Here is a 14,136-nt window from a genome sequence, read left to right as displayed (position 1 = left end):
AAAAAGTACCAAAAAATCTCAGTGGGAGATACGATATAAACCTTAACTTGCTCATCCACAGAAATCTGCTTCTTACCTCACCTGTCAACCACAACTACTCTTCTAAGTTAGAGTCAGTTCTCGTGTTTACCAAATCTATCTCCGACTTCATAGTTTCTTGGCTACATTCCACTGTAGGTCTTTGCCCTACTGACCACAGTCTCCTACATGAAACTCAGGGAAATTTCAAGACTCTGACTCAGACTGACTTAGGTCCGTCATAGTTCTGACTCTTTCTAGCTGTGTGACCTTGGGCAAATCACTTTATATCTCTGATCTTCATCTGTAAAATGGCAGCAATAATGTCTACTATGCGCTGATGTTTTCAGAAGCAGAAGAAAACCCAGTTGGGAGTCTGACTGAAGCATTCCATTCCCTGTCTACAGAACTTTGGCTAAAAAAAAAAAAAAATATCCAGTGCATTTTTTATGAGACACCAAACTTATAATAATCATAATAATTAATCATTTTTGATGCAGAGTCATTTTCATCTTAACCGGCAGAGAGGAACAAAGCCATTTGAGAAGTAAAAGGAAAGAACTGTTGTTGTAGTTGGTGTTTTGGTTTATCTTACCCCCTGAGCTGATTCTTCTGTTTTGTCTTTAAACAGACACAGTGGAAGCAGTTAAATGGGCTCAACCTGAATGCAGACAAACAGGGAGTCAATTTTAGGTAGTGAGGAATAAATCACACGGAGGTTTTTGGCTTTGCTTTTAATCCTCAGGTGACATGTTGTGCCTTGAGCTGCTTACTGCCCAGGCACCAGCGTGCCACCAGACACGGACATCTCTAACCTGTGCAACCCCTGGCCACAGGCAGTCCACTGTTGGCTTTGACATTACCCCAAATTGTGGGGCTCTGATTGTTTGTTTTTGATTTTCTCCTGTTCAGGGAAACAGCAGCAGGAAGAGGCTCCCTCCCTCTCTCAGGTCGTTCTGAAAACAGCCATCAAGCTATCAGCAAGAAAAGCCACCGGATGGGGCTGCTCTGCTCAATCTGCCTGATAAACTCAAACACATCTAGATGATTTTCTGACAGGTGAGGAGTTGACAGCTAGATAAATGGGAATGAGACGCCCTAAATTTGTCAGTGACAGGTGCAGTTCCGTCAACTTGCCTTCCTTCCCTGTGGTTGCTCTGGTTCCTAGGCAAGAGAATGCGCACCTGGGGTTCTCTTTAGGGTCCTTGAGACAACATTTCTTCTGGTGATGTGGGGTTAGTTCCCATCCTAATTCTTCCTTGCCATCCTTTCCTTTAAAATCAAGACCAAACAAAACCAAATACACACTCTCTACAGTAAACTGGGTAAGAAAACCCAGAAATGGACTCTCTGCAGGAGTCCAGCACTTGAGCTGCTGTCTGCCCACAAATTACATCACATAAAGCTGTCGTGGCAAGTTATTGTATTTGTGTGTGTGTCGGGGGGGGGGAGGTGCTATCTCAAACTCCCTCCCCCCCCCTCACTTATTCTTTTCTAGTTTCCTACTCCCACCCCTAAAGCAGAAGTACCCTTCATTTGTAACACTTAAGAGCCTGGATTGTCACCACTTCACCACTTCCTCACTATGTGCCCATAGGCAGGTTATATAATCTCTCCAGGCCTCAGTCTCCTTATCTGAGAAATGGGGAGTTGCTTATTTAGCAACTATTAAGTGCTTATTTTGTGCCAGGCATCACATCTGTGGAGAAGAACCATAGCCGAAAAAGCCCCTTGTATTAAAAGGGCTTGGCTGCTGGCAGGTAATTATAGGACCCACATCCTTTATTTGTTCATCCAACCAATAATTACCAAATATTTTCTATAGGCCAGACACAGCTCTAGGTGCTGGTGACCAATGGTTAAGAAATGCAATGTTCCTGCTCTGATGGAGTCTAAGTTTGTATCGAAATCACATGGGACCTATATGACATAAAGCAAAGGCTTGCTCTATATGGTGGCCATGGCTATCATCATCATCTTCATTATCATCACATGTGAATCACCTGAGGTGACAGATCAGTTGTCTCTAGGGTGGTCTGGTCACAGGGCTCTCCTGCTCCATGCCTGCAACAGACATCTGGGAAGGTAGGTGCATCTAGTGTGAGAGGGGTTTGAGCTGACCAGGGCAGTGGAGGTTCTGCTGTATTGCAGGGACCAGAGAGACATTTTTTCAGTTCTCTCTTTTCAATGAGGTTGTACCTAATGTGTGCTAAAACAGATGGGAGCTTTGCTTTTCCTAGACAGTCCTGACCCTTCCCACACCTAACCAGGGAACACAGACTTCATAACTGTACCTCATGGTCAAATTTAAACGTTAGCAACCATATTTCCTGCCTTCCAGGATATCTGCTTTCAATTACCAAGTACTGGATTTTATTTTTTTATTAGAAGCGTTCAATAAATATCTGTAGAAACAAATGCACGGGAGAGATAGGTGTTCACATGTTCACAGCAGATAAGCAGAAGACCAGGGCATCCCAGAGCCCTCTGCTGTACAGAAATGTCTGCTTTGGGGTTCCATTCTCTTTGGGGTGCCTCCGAAGAGCACCCCTTCATTTCCATTCTCCCTTTATCTCTCTCAAGCACCTGAGAAGTACAAGGCACTGTTGTAGGTGCCAGGATTATCTTGGGGAAAGAGAGAATTGAATCTCCCCTTCCGGACTTAACGTTGTAGTTGGGGACATAGGGAACAAATAAGACTACTTGTAAATAAACTGCAAAAAAAAAAACTGCAGGTTTAGTAAATGTTGCATAGGAAATCATCGTAGCCATGGGACAGCAAATATTTGGAGGAGGCTGCATTAGATGGGATGCCAACAGGTCTCTCTGAAGAGGTGGCAACTTCTGAGCTAAGATCTGGAGAATGAAAAGGACCACGTGGTGAAGAAGACCTGGAAGGACATTCCAGGCAGAGAGGAAGCATGGCTGCCTCGCCATGGACTGGGGGGAAGAGTGAGCAAGAGGAAGAGAATGGTACAGGATGAGATTGGACAGGGAAGGTGGAGCCGGGCTGTGCAGGACCTGGAGAGACCGGAGGGCGGGGGGAAGTTTGATCCAACCTGGCTTGCTGATGGACTGGCTGGGAATCAAAGTGGGAAAAGAAATCTGAGTGTAAAGAATGACTCCTAGGTTTCTGTCTGGAGTACCTGAGTGGATTATGGTGGACCCATTTCCGAGGGCAATATTGGTAAAGACGCTCTAGATCTTACGCTTGAATCTCAGTTTCCCCACGTGTTAACTGACTACCTTCTGATAAGGTAGTCTCTGAACCCCCCTCTACGCCTCTAAAAGTGGTGTACTAACACCTACTTTTAGGGATGTTGCAGGCAGTAAGCGAGAGGACCTTTGTGTGGCACCTGGTGTGGCGACTAATCATGAGGGTTCCGTGACTGTTGGCTCCCTTTCTTTCTCTTCCCTTTGCTGTCTTCTGTACACTCATATACCTGTCTCTGCCTGTTTTCACTCAGTGTTTGCTAGTGCCCCGCACTCGGTGTGAGCAGTGTGCAACATCTCTCCCACACTTCAGGGCAGCTGTTGTCACTCTGCTCTCTCCTTCCATTTGCGGGATCAAATGCATTCTTTCCCAAGTCCTTTCTTCCCCCCAGGCTGTGCCACAAATATCCCCCACATGGACTTTTACATTCCCTTCCCCTCTGTAGGTGTAATTTCCTGGTGCAAGCAGAGATAAGAAGTGTTTGGCTGAGCCAAAATGCTGGCAGTGACTGGGGCATGCTCCCCTCAGATGACCTTTGAAATTCTTTCCAACTTAAGGATGCTAAGCTTGAGCTTAACACTGATTCGGAGTATTGTCTTTGCAGATCCCAAAGGGATAAGGGGAGGCAGACAGGTTCCTTCGGTCTTGTTTCCATGTCTGCCATGAATAGGATGACAATTTTCTTACTGTTGGCTTCTGACTCCTTCCTGGTCAGAAATGAAATCATCTGGAAGTACCTTTCCCTGCCCCCTGTTCTTCATAAAAAAAAATGTCTAAACAGCTTTATCAGGACATAATGCATATACTTTTATTGTATCCATTTAAAGCAAGTGATTGTGCAACCATCAGTGTGGCCAATGTGTATACTTTTCATCTGCTCCAAAAGAAATTCTGTATCTTTTAACTATCACCCCATCTCCCATCTCTGCCCTACCCGCAGCCCTAAGCAACTACTAGTCTACTTTTTGTCTCTACAGATATCCCCATTCTGCATTACCATATGAATAGAATCATATACTATGTGGTATTTTCTCACTGGCTTCTTCACTTAGCATGCTTCAAGATGCACACATGGTAGCATATACCCATACTTCATTACTTTATATATTATGGCTGAATAATAGTCTGTTGCATGAAGACACCTTATTTTTGTTTATCCATGTGTCCATTCCTGACACTTGGACTGTTTCCACTTTTGGGGTATTATGAATGCTGCTATGAACATTTGTGTACAACATTTTTTAAAATAAGTTTTCCCACCAGTAGGATGGTAATGACCATTATTATAGCAAATAACATACTGTGTTGGTAGTTGGTGTCAGGAAGTGTGTTGATTTTATCTCATTGAATCCACATACAACTGGCCTGAGATACATACTATTATTACCCCTAGTTTACAGATGTGGAATCTGAGGCTTACAGAAACTGAATAACATAAAAGGAAAGAGAAACTCCTAGATACTTTCCATGATTGATTTTCCTAAGAGAACCAAACATGAAAGATATAGTTATATTGAGCCTGAACATTTTTTCTTCCAAAGGTTCATATTTCTGATGATACTAGTCACCCCCTTCCAATTTTATGTTCATTCTTCAGAAAAGAAGTAAAATTCACCTTCATAGTTTTTCATCCAAAACCACCTCCTTGTCCTCTAATGACTTCAACACAGAAAAATAATACCACAAGGCCGTCTGGGTGGCTCAGTCGGTTAAGCATCCGACTCTTGATTTTGGCTCAGATCATGATCTCAGGGTCATGAGAATGAGCCCTGAATCTGGTTCCGTGCTGAGTATGGAGCCTGCTTAGGATTCTCTCTCTACCTTTTCCCTGCTTGCAGGCATACTTTCTCTAAAAGAAAAAAAGAAAAATAATGCTGCAAAGACTATATAAACATACCCATTAATAGACACAGATTTTAGGTTTGTCCCATAACCCTGATGGTCCAGTTTCTACATAGAGTTATATGTAAAGAAGTTAGGCAACACAGATGGTTAAGAAGGGATTTTAATATTTATTTGAACCTCTTAAATTACACTTATCTGGAAGAGGACTTTTCAGACACCTTCCTGATCTCCATGTGTCATACTCATACCTCATGGACGCTGTGCACACTCCTACTTGCTAACACACCCCTATCGCTCAATCAACCCTGCCATTTTACCAACTCTTGTCCATTTTCCAGACTTTACATCACAAGACATTCAGGAACTAGACTGGTAAAGACAGGACCCTCTCTCGGAGGGGGGAGTTGGGGAGGCAGCAGGGAATGGCGGGGCAGAGAAGAATAGGGGTAGGAATGAGAAGGAGGGAACTATTACATAAATTACACTTTATTTTTATAATGCATACATTTTTCACTTTAGTTTTTCATTAGTAGGAGTGAGAAGATTTTGACTTGTTCAAGGAGTCCTACCCTAGCTAATTTGACCAATAGTTTACCAAGGTAAACAGATACATAAATTCTATCGGGCACACGAACAGCAGAATAGTAGAATGAACAACTTCTCTAGCTTTGACTAGAATGCAAATGGCTGGCATTACATAAATAGCAGATCCTCATTATTCACAGATTTCATCCTTGCAAATTCGCTTACTTGCTAAAATTTATTTATAACCCCCAAATCAATACTCATAGTGCTTTTGCAGTCATTTGTGGACACGCACAGAGAGTTAAAAAATTTGAGCTGCCTCATATACAGGTTCCCAGCTGAGGTCAACCCAGGTGATGCTCTGCCTTCTTGTATCAGACATGGCCCAGGGGTGGAGAGCCTGACAGCGAGGCAGTGTAGTGCAAGAAGATGCATCTCTAAGGCCAGTTGGATGGGGTTTAATTCCAACTCTGGTATCGGTTAGTGGGGTAGCCTTGGGCAAACTTGGGGCCCCTTACCCACCTACTCTCTGTCCTGAGCTCTGGGCCTGAGAGACTAAGACTTGGCCTGGTCTTCTATCTGTAAACACGACTCTGGCCTCTCCTCTGAGGATGGGGAAAGGACTGGGAGTTCCCTTCTAGAAATCCTGCTCATTTGCTGGGACTTCCTCCGTGGCCTCAGGGGGCTGGCCTCCTGCCATTCTCTTTCCCACAGCTGGCCACACATCCCCGGACCTTCTCAGATATGTGCTCCATTTAGGTAGAAAAGTCACCACAAGGAAGAAGCAGACCCTACTTTCACCAGAAATGCAGGTAAACACAGCAAGGGACTTCCTGGAAAAAGGACTTCTGCATACCTGACAGATGACGCTTGCCAGACCCTCGTCAGCCTACACAGGAGCCAGTGAAATGGGTGCAAGACTCATCTCACTTGCTGAGGAAGCCCTGTGCTCATCTGGTTTCTCCAGGGCCTGGAATAGAAGCTAAAACTGGGCTCTTCCTAGGCGGCTATCGTTCTGAAGTCCTACTTCTAAACTACATCAGTTTATGAATCATCTGGCTGATCTCAGATGTGTCGTTCTGACATGCACCATGTCACTTCAGCCAGGAAAACCAATCCCTTTTCCTCTATCTGTTATCATCATTCCCCACCCCCAACCCAACATACACAAACACACAGAACACTGGTATAGGATGCCCACTAAGGGAAGACTGAGGGGATGCAGGGAGGTTTAATTTTAAGCATCTCTGTTCTTAAAACTTTTAGCTACCTTTCTCTGCAAGGCTCTACTTCCTGAATTCTTCCCTGGATTCTCTCCTTTGCTTTCCTCTCTCAAAAGCGTCCTCTGGATACCTGACCTTTGCCCCACTTTCTCCCACTTTATCAGGCAGGACAGTTCAATTCTGCCAAATTCCCCACTCCAGATAGAAGTCCTACTTTTGGAATGTGTCCAGACCTAGCTGTGCACCCCTGCTCGGGGTCCCACTCATCCTCACTCTCTCAGGCAGAAGGCAACAGGGCACAGATTAACTTCTACAACTGGTGCTACTATTTCTTTAAGAGCCACAGCAGCTAGGGTTGATTTTTAATTTCCAGCAACAATAAATATTTCTCCATAAACCACAAACTTCACCCTACCCTGGCCTAGAGACTTGACGGCCAACGACCAAGAACGATGTCAAACATTGTGGGTACCACATTCCAGCTGTGACTCTAAGTACTCTTCCTTCATACACATTTACTCCTCACGTGCCTTATGAGGTAGGTGTGCCTTACCTCCTTTTGCAGGAAGGGGAGCTGAAACTCAGGGAGATTACATAACCAGCCCAAGATGGCAGGACTGAGGCCTTCCACTCAGAACTCATCTTTTTGACTCTTCTGTTATGCTCTTTTGCTAACTGATTCCACTGTCCTCAACATGGCTTCAGAAATGAGCATCCTGGGAAATTGAGGTCCCGGAATTTCCAGGTAAGTGAAGAAGAGGTACTGGGGCCACATATGCTGTGCACACCACTGCCTAGTTATTGCTAGAGAGCTTGTCCAACCTCAGAGAATGTGGTATTCCATGCTAACCAATCATTTTAAATTCCTGCAATAAATGAAAAAATAAACACACGGCTAAGGATATAATTCAGCTAACCTCGCTCCCAAATGAGACTGATTCCAGATAGAAAGCAGATTTTCATATTTACTGTATGTGACAGCTGTAGGAATTAAATGAATCATCTGTCTGTCTCGATCGCCTTGCTCCTCCTGTGCTGTACGTATCTATCCCTGGGGTTGTCTGTCTTCCCATTCCAGAAAGACAGATCAGTGTAGTTTCAATTATTAATTCCATGTTTGGATCACAGTAACACCAGTTCCAGTTCAGTGCCCTGCAGTTCCTATTGATTTAAGTGATGAATTATCTACACTGCAATGTATTATTAACTTTATTTTGTCTCTTATTCCTTCCGCATTCATGCATCAAAATAATAAAGCACCATTCACGGGCTAAAAGGACTCGTTTCCCTTCTCACATTTCCCATAAGGCAAAGCCAAGGCACACCAGGGAGGTAATTACACCAAGCTGAGGGGGGGGGGCTGGATATTTATTTTGCCTATGAATTATTTATCTCAGCTCTGAATTTGAGGGAGGGGGTTGGGACGGGGATCTTGAGTGGTGGCAGGGATCTGAATGGGGAACAAAGGGGCCCAGGAGGAAAGTTAATGAAGACAAGTGAAGACTAGCACCCTGGAGATGCAAAAGAAATAAAATAACCTCAACTCAGAAGGTCAAGTTCTGGGCGTCTCTCTCTACCCTTTGTGATGCCAGCAGGAGGATGGGTGTGGGTGTATGATGGCAGTACAGTGAAGGGAATGGGGCAAGAGAAGAGAGCATCACCAGTGTTTCTTGTGAGGCGTTTACACTGCTTTACTCTGTGTGCTCCATGGCAAGACCTACTGAGTGAGGTCATATCCTAGTGAGACATGGAATGGCAGAAGTATGGCTGAAATTAGTTGGTTTTGGCTGCCCGTCATCACCTTCATCTTCTTTGGATAAAGAAGAGGCACACTGTCCAATTACCTGTTGAAGCACTGTCTTTTCCTACATACAATCTGGTAGGGCTGTTACTCAAGATGCCCTACCTTTCCCTGGCCAAACGCATGACCCAAGCTGGGCCCATGAGATTCTCTCTCTACCAAATGGCATTTGAATTACAGGCAAAGGAACCAAAAAATCTGAATGTAGTTGGCATGTATTCATTAACAGTGATGCCTGGGTATAACTGTCAAGTGATCACTGCTCTTAAGATCCTCTGACGATGATCAGTGCCTGTCTTCACAAGCTCTGTTTAAAACCTTCTCTTTGATTTGAGATGCCCCACCCCCATATGGTTTCAAAAATACTTTTTCATTTGGATTTGGTTGTGTTTTGTTACTTTCAACCAGAGAACTCCGCCTGAGCTGTTAAGGGACTTGACTTTATCTGGAAGTCACTGAGCCCTGAGAGATGGGAAAGGTGGAGAGGGAAGTGACAGAGATCTTGTCCACGTCTCTAACCCCAGTCAAGCAACAGCCACACAGATGGGGAGAGCAGGGCAGGAAGGAAAGTGAAAGAATCCCTCTGTTCTTTTTCTTCCAATTCTTGTTCCAACTAAACCCAACCTCCCAGCCTCCAGGATTCCTGTTGGAGCGACTCCCAAGTCAGAGAGCCTGGAGAAACACCCCATCTGGCAACCCCACCTGAAGGGAAGACCTCAGCATGGGTTGCCGGGGGTCAAGCCTCCACCTATGAGCAAAACCCCAGGAGAAAAGGAGAGGCACCCAAAGACCTCCCAGCTTGAAAGGGACAAAGAGCATGCTACATGTGTCAAATTTCCATGTGTAGACAATTGGAAGATTACCTGGGTCTCATTTTTAATTCTACTAAAACTCAGAGACTTTGTGGGAGGATGCCTGCCTCACCTAAGGCCACTCCCGTCTTGTGACTCACAGCTCAAGAGGCAGTCTTGGTATGAAACAGATGTCAGGACTGTTTTACTGGACCTTCTTTCTATTTGCCCCCATCGCTCATTGATTCAGACAGAAGAGCCTTCGGCTTTCCTTTCCTTTCTTCTTCTCTTCTCCCCACCTTCCCCCATTTGAAGGACACAGAGCTGAACATCTCACAGGTAGAGTCTGATCCTCCCAGTCATCCCAGTTCCTTACAAGAAGTAGAGAATGGCCAGTGATGCCAGAGAAATGAGTTCTTTCTCTTTCCTGTACTTCACCAAATAAGGAGAAGAGGAGCCAAAAACCACTGTGATTAGATTATGTGGAAGAGGGTCAAAGATTAAAAATCCACTGCCTCTCATTATTAGAGGAGGGATGACAGATTCAGACCAGAGCACAAAAGAAAATACATTATTTCAAAACAGGATATGAAACCCAGTCCCAGGCGATTAGTCTCTGTTAAGTAAATTTACTATCTAATCTTTTAACTGTCTCCCGAAATTGCCGGTCCAAAGTTCCCTCCCTCCTTAGTTGGAAGGTCAACCTTGGGCGTGCTGTCATGTGCCCCGACTCCGTCAGCACGCTAATGGAACCAGTGTTCATCTCAGAGGGTGGGGGGATGTGGGGGCTGGAGTGGAGGGGGCTGGAAGCAAAATACACCTCATAATAAAAACAGGATGTGAGTGCCACAGACCAGCCCAAATGGAGGGAGGACAGGGATGTAGGACAGGCGAAACTGTCCCAGCTTTGGTTTCAGAGCCAGACCCATCATCCTTGAGACTTCTTGAACATCACTTGGGGCTCCTCCTGAGGAGACTCTGCTTTTTCCACTTAGCCCCAAGAGGCCCACATGCCAAGGAATCCCATGCTCCCAGATTGTTCTCAAACCAGACCGACCTTCAAAGCTTTGATTTTAAATGAATGCTGCATTGCAGGCCAAATACCACAGGCCTGTTTTGGGGCCCAGAGAGGACAAGATGTGCACTTGGAGGCCAGACGGGCTCACAGCACCATCCAAGCAATGAGAAAACAAAGAGAAAGCAGGACACAGTGAAATAGAGGGTCTGTTTCTCAATATCTTTCTTGGCTTGGGTGCCACTTGTCAACGTGGAGTACATGAATCAGAGAAGTAGGGAACATCAGACTGAAGGTAACTCCTTCCTTTTTCTATTTACCACAAGGAACTCTTTCCCCGCCCCCCCTCTCTCTGCTTCGCTATTTTCTCATCATCTGTTTAGTCTAAAATGCTGAACTGCTGCACAAAGAAAGTTCTCTCCAAGAATGAGTTTTCCAGAAAAAAGCTCTTCAGACAAGGGCGGTGTGTGCAACACTCTCCACAGCCTGGAGAATGGGGCATGTGTTTTTAACAGGAGGGGCTGGAGCAGACTTGGACTCCCTGAAGGATTCTCAAGGTGCTCTGTTTGTGTGATTTATCCCTTCTTGAAAATCCAAACATACAAATGTGCCTGCTGTAAAAGCAAGGGCAGACGTGGAGACTCAAGTCCCAAACAAAGCAAACTGCATACCACTCACCTTCCCGGGGGGCTCTCTCCATTTTACCCTTTGTTGGTTTCAACCAAAGCACATCAAAGTGAAGTGCATGTATTTCTGCTGGGCATCAGTGGGTGTCATTTCTCTCTCTCTCTCTCCTGAGCCCTCAGCAAGCTGCACAAAGAACCCTGGGTGAGCAGGACCTGGGCAAAAACGGCCTCCTCTCAGCTCCTGGGATTTCAGAACCTGACATCACCGCCTTGCTCATCAAGTGAGCAAAACCACACAACTTGGAGACCCCATGCTTGTAGAGAATGGGGCGCCATCCTCAGAAGACTCAAACCCCAAACACTTTTTATCTAGTAAAAGTTTGTTCACATGAGGTTTTATTCACATTCTAGAAGGGCTAGACCAGCTCTGCATGCCTTCCAAATTCCAACCCACACAGCCTTCTCTCCGCCTAGAATGTACTAAGGAGCGATGCCTGAGTTTGAGCCTTGTGTAAAAACTGATGGAGATGGCAGACAGAGTCCTCACTCGTACACCATCTGACCAAGGGGAAGGCCGCTTTCTAGGTGGGGAACTGTGCTCAGGGCTTAAAATGCATGAGTTTGTCTGAACCTCAAAACAGTCCTGTGAAGTCAATGTTTATACTTCCATCCCTACGTTATACTAAAGTTCAGACAATGTTAGTCCTTAGCAAAGGTCACCCAGCTTGGTAAGTGGCAGAGTGAGAATTAGGACCAAAGCCCTCTCCACGGTCTAAGGTCTTGTCTTTCCATATTGATGTGAGTAATATGGCAGGACTTCGGGAAGGTCCCATGCCCTTTGATCCACTGCCTACAAAGCTACAGACTTCATCTATGGAAATAATTGTGAAGGCAGACAAAGATGTATGTTCACCACTGATAGCAGAAATTTGGGAGAAAAATATGGCATTGACTAAATAAAATATTATATCCATAGAATACTATGTAGTCATTAAATGACTAAGATAGATAGTCTTCTAATGACATGAGAGTTTTTACAATGTAATGCCAAGTGAAAAACAAATGAATGTGTAACCAAATGTCCATCCACAAACTAAAGGATACATCCATTCTGGTATAGCCTTGCAATAGGGTATCATGACTCCATGGAAAATAATGAGTTGTTCTCTCTCTCTCTCTCTCTCTCTCTGAATGAGTTCTGTACAAGTACTGAAATCCTTAGAAGGATTTCTTCTTTTTGCTAACCAGTATTTTTCCCTCAAAACATATTATTTTTCTTAATAAGAAAAAAAAGGATTAAAAACAATTTCAACACTCAGGTGTAGGCATTAGTTTTAGAAGCTGTCTCAATAATATGGTTTTGTCATTATGTGTGTGATGATGATACCACACATTAGCAAGTTGCTTTTGTTTATCAACATACATGTACTTTGAATCACACATTGGTTTATTTATCGGTGTGTACTTGGCACCCTGTGGGGTGCAGGCTAACAGGGATTTGACAGTACAAGTCACATTTTGGTAATGGGGAGATCTGAGGGAGGTTGGAGTCAGATCTGAATAGACAGAGGAGAAGACAAAAACCTGGTAAGGCTGGGAAGCGTCAGGGAAAGAGGTACGGGGATTATTCCCTCCTCATAAACAGTTGTGCCAATGCATGTGGTGGGTGTTCCATATGTAGACCCTCCCCATGCCCATAAAAATAAAACAAATAAAGCCTTAGGTGATAGGGCCAGCAGAGCCAAGAGCAGGCCTAATCAGCTGGCAATATGCCCAGCCAACACTCGCTGATTTTAATTATTGCTGATGGAATTGAAAGGTTACCTAATGCCCTAGGGCACTGCTGCCCCTACCCCACCCACCCATTACGAGAATAGCCATAAGTTTTCATTTCTTCTCTGATCAAGAGCTCTATGCCTGAATTCTAAAGATACATCATCTGCTCTCATATTCCTCTGATAAATGGTTTGAATCAATGTCAGAAGCATTATTCCTAGAGCCCTGGATTACTCTATCAAAAGAATCTGGTTTCCCAAGAAGCTTCTGGGACCCTGGTTATTTAGGGGCACGGAAGGTTAGAGCTGAGAGTAGGGTCCTACTAACTCTCAAGGGATCGCTGCCAGTCCACAAATTGTTGACTACTGGCCCCTGAAGACATAAATACAGAAGCTGAAAGTAAGTAATTTAGAAAATTTTATAACCATTTGACATTGCCACATCCTAGTGATCTTAATCATCACCTCCACACACCTTTTCCATGACCAATGTGCAGTGTTGTAATTGTTTCCTGTTTTTATGATTATATTTTTTGAAGTGTCATTCTATGCCTGTTTTATCTAAAAATCAAATATTTGGGCCTCTATTTTGTATGTCTTTTTATTTTATTTTTTGAGGCAGGGGGAGGGGCAGAGAGAGAGGAGGGCAGAGGATCTGAAGTGGGCTCTGTGCTGATAGCAGCGAGCCTGACATGGAGCTTAAACCCACAAACCATAAGATCACTATCTGAGCTGAAGTTGGAAACTCAACCAACTGAGCCACCCAGGTGCCCCCATTTTGTATGTCTTTTTAAAGTCATTTTTCTAGTAGGTCATTTTAATTATACTTTACAAATACATTAGTCTGTGGTTTGGAGAATATTTAAAAAAGAATGTTTAATGTTTATTTTTGAGAGGGGTGGCGGGGGAGAGAGAGACAGAGCATGAGCAGGGAAGGGGCAGAGAGAGAGGGAGACACAGAATCTAAAGCAGGTTCCAGGGTCTGAGCTGTCAGCACAGAGCCTGATGCAGGGCTTGAACCCACAAACTGTGAGATCATGACCTGAGCCGAAGTTGGACGCTTAACCGACTGAGCCATCCGGGTGCCCCGAGAATGATTTTTTTTATTAAAGGAAAAAAATCCACCTCCATAGATAGTTTCAGAAGTAACCAAGTAGGTATGAGCTTTGTCTTCTCAGATTTTTTTAATGGAGATAATTAAGAATTGAACAGAGCCGGCATTTGGGGTACAGCTTTATCTTTGAGTAGATCCCCAGCTGGGTGGTGGATGGAAGGATCATCAGGGCCTTCTAAGACTCTTTTT

The 14,136-nt window shown here is 44.4% G+C and overlaps 1 protein-coding gene across 2 annotated transcripts in view; it reads right to left on the bottom strand.

Moving 5' to 3' along the window:
- SLIT3 (slit guidance ligand 3) overlaps window positions 1–14,136 on the bottom strand; it is a 593,232-nt gene that overhangs the window by 270,634 nt on the left and 308,462 nt on the right. The gene's annotated exons all lie outside the window — the stretch shown is intronic.

The sequence above is a fragment of the Lynx rufus genome, unplaced genomic scaffold, assembly GCF_022079265.1.
Source record: "Lynx rufus isolate CCGP_SWC_20201006 ecotype Redwood Valley unplaced genomic scaffold, mLynRuf1.p SCAF_1, whole genome shotgun sequence".
Taxonomy (NCBI): Eukaryota; Metazoa; Chordata; class Mammalia; order Carnivora; family Felidae; genus Lynx; species Lynx rufus.
This window is presented reverse-complemented; position numbering and strand designations above follow the sequence as displayed.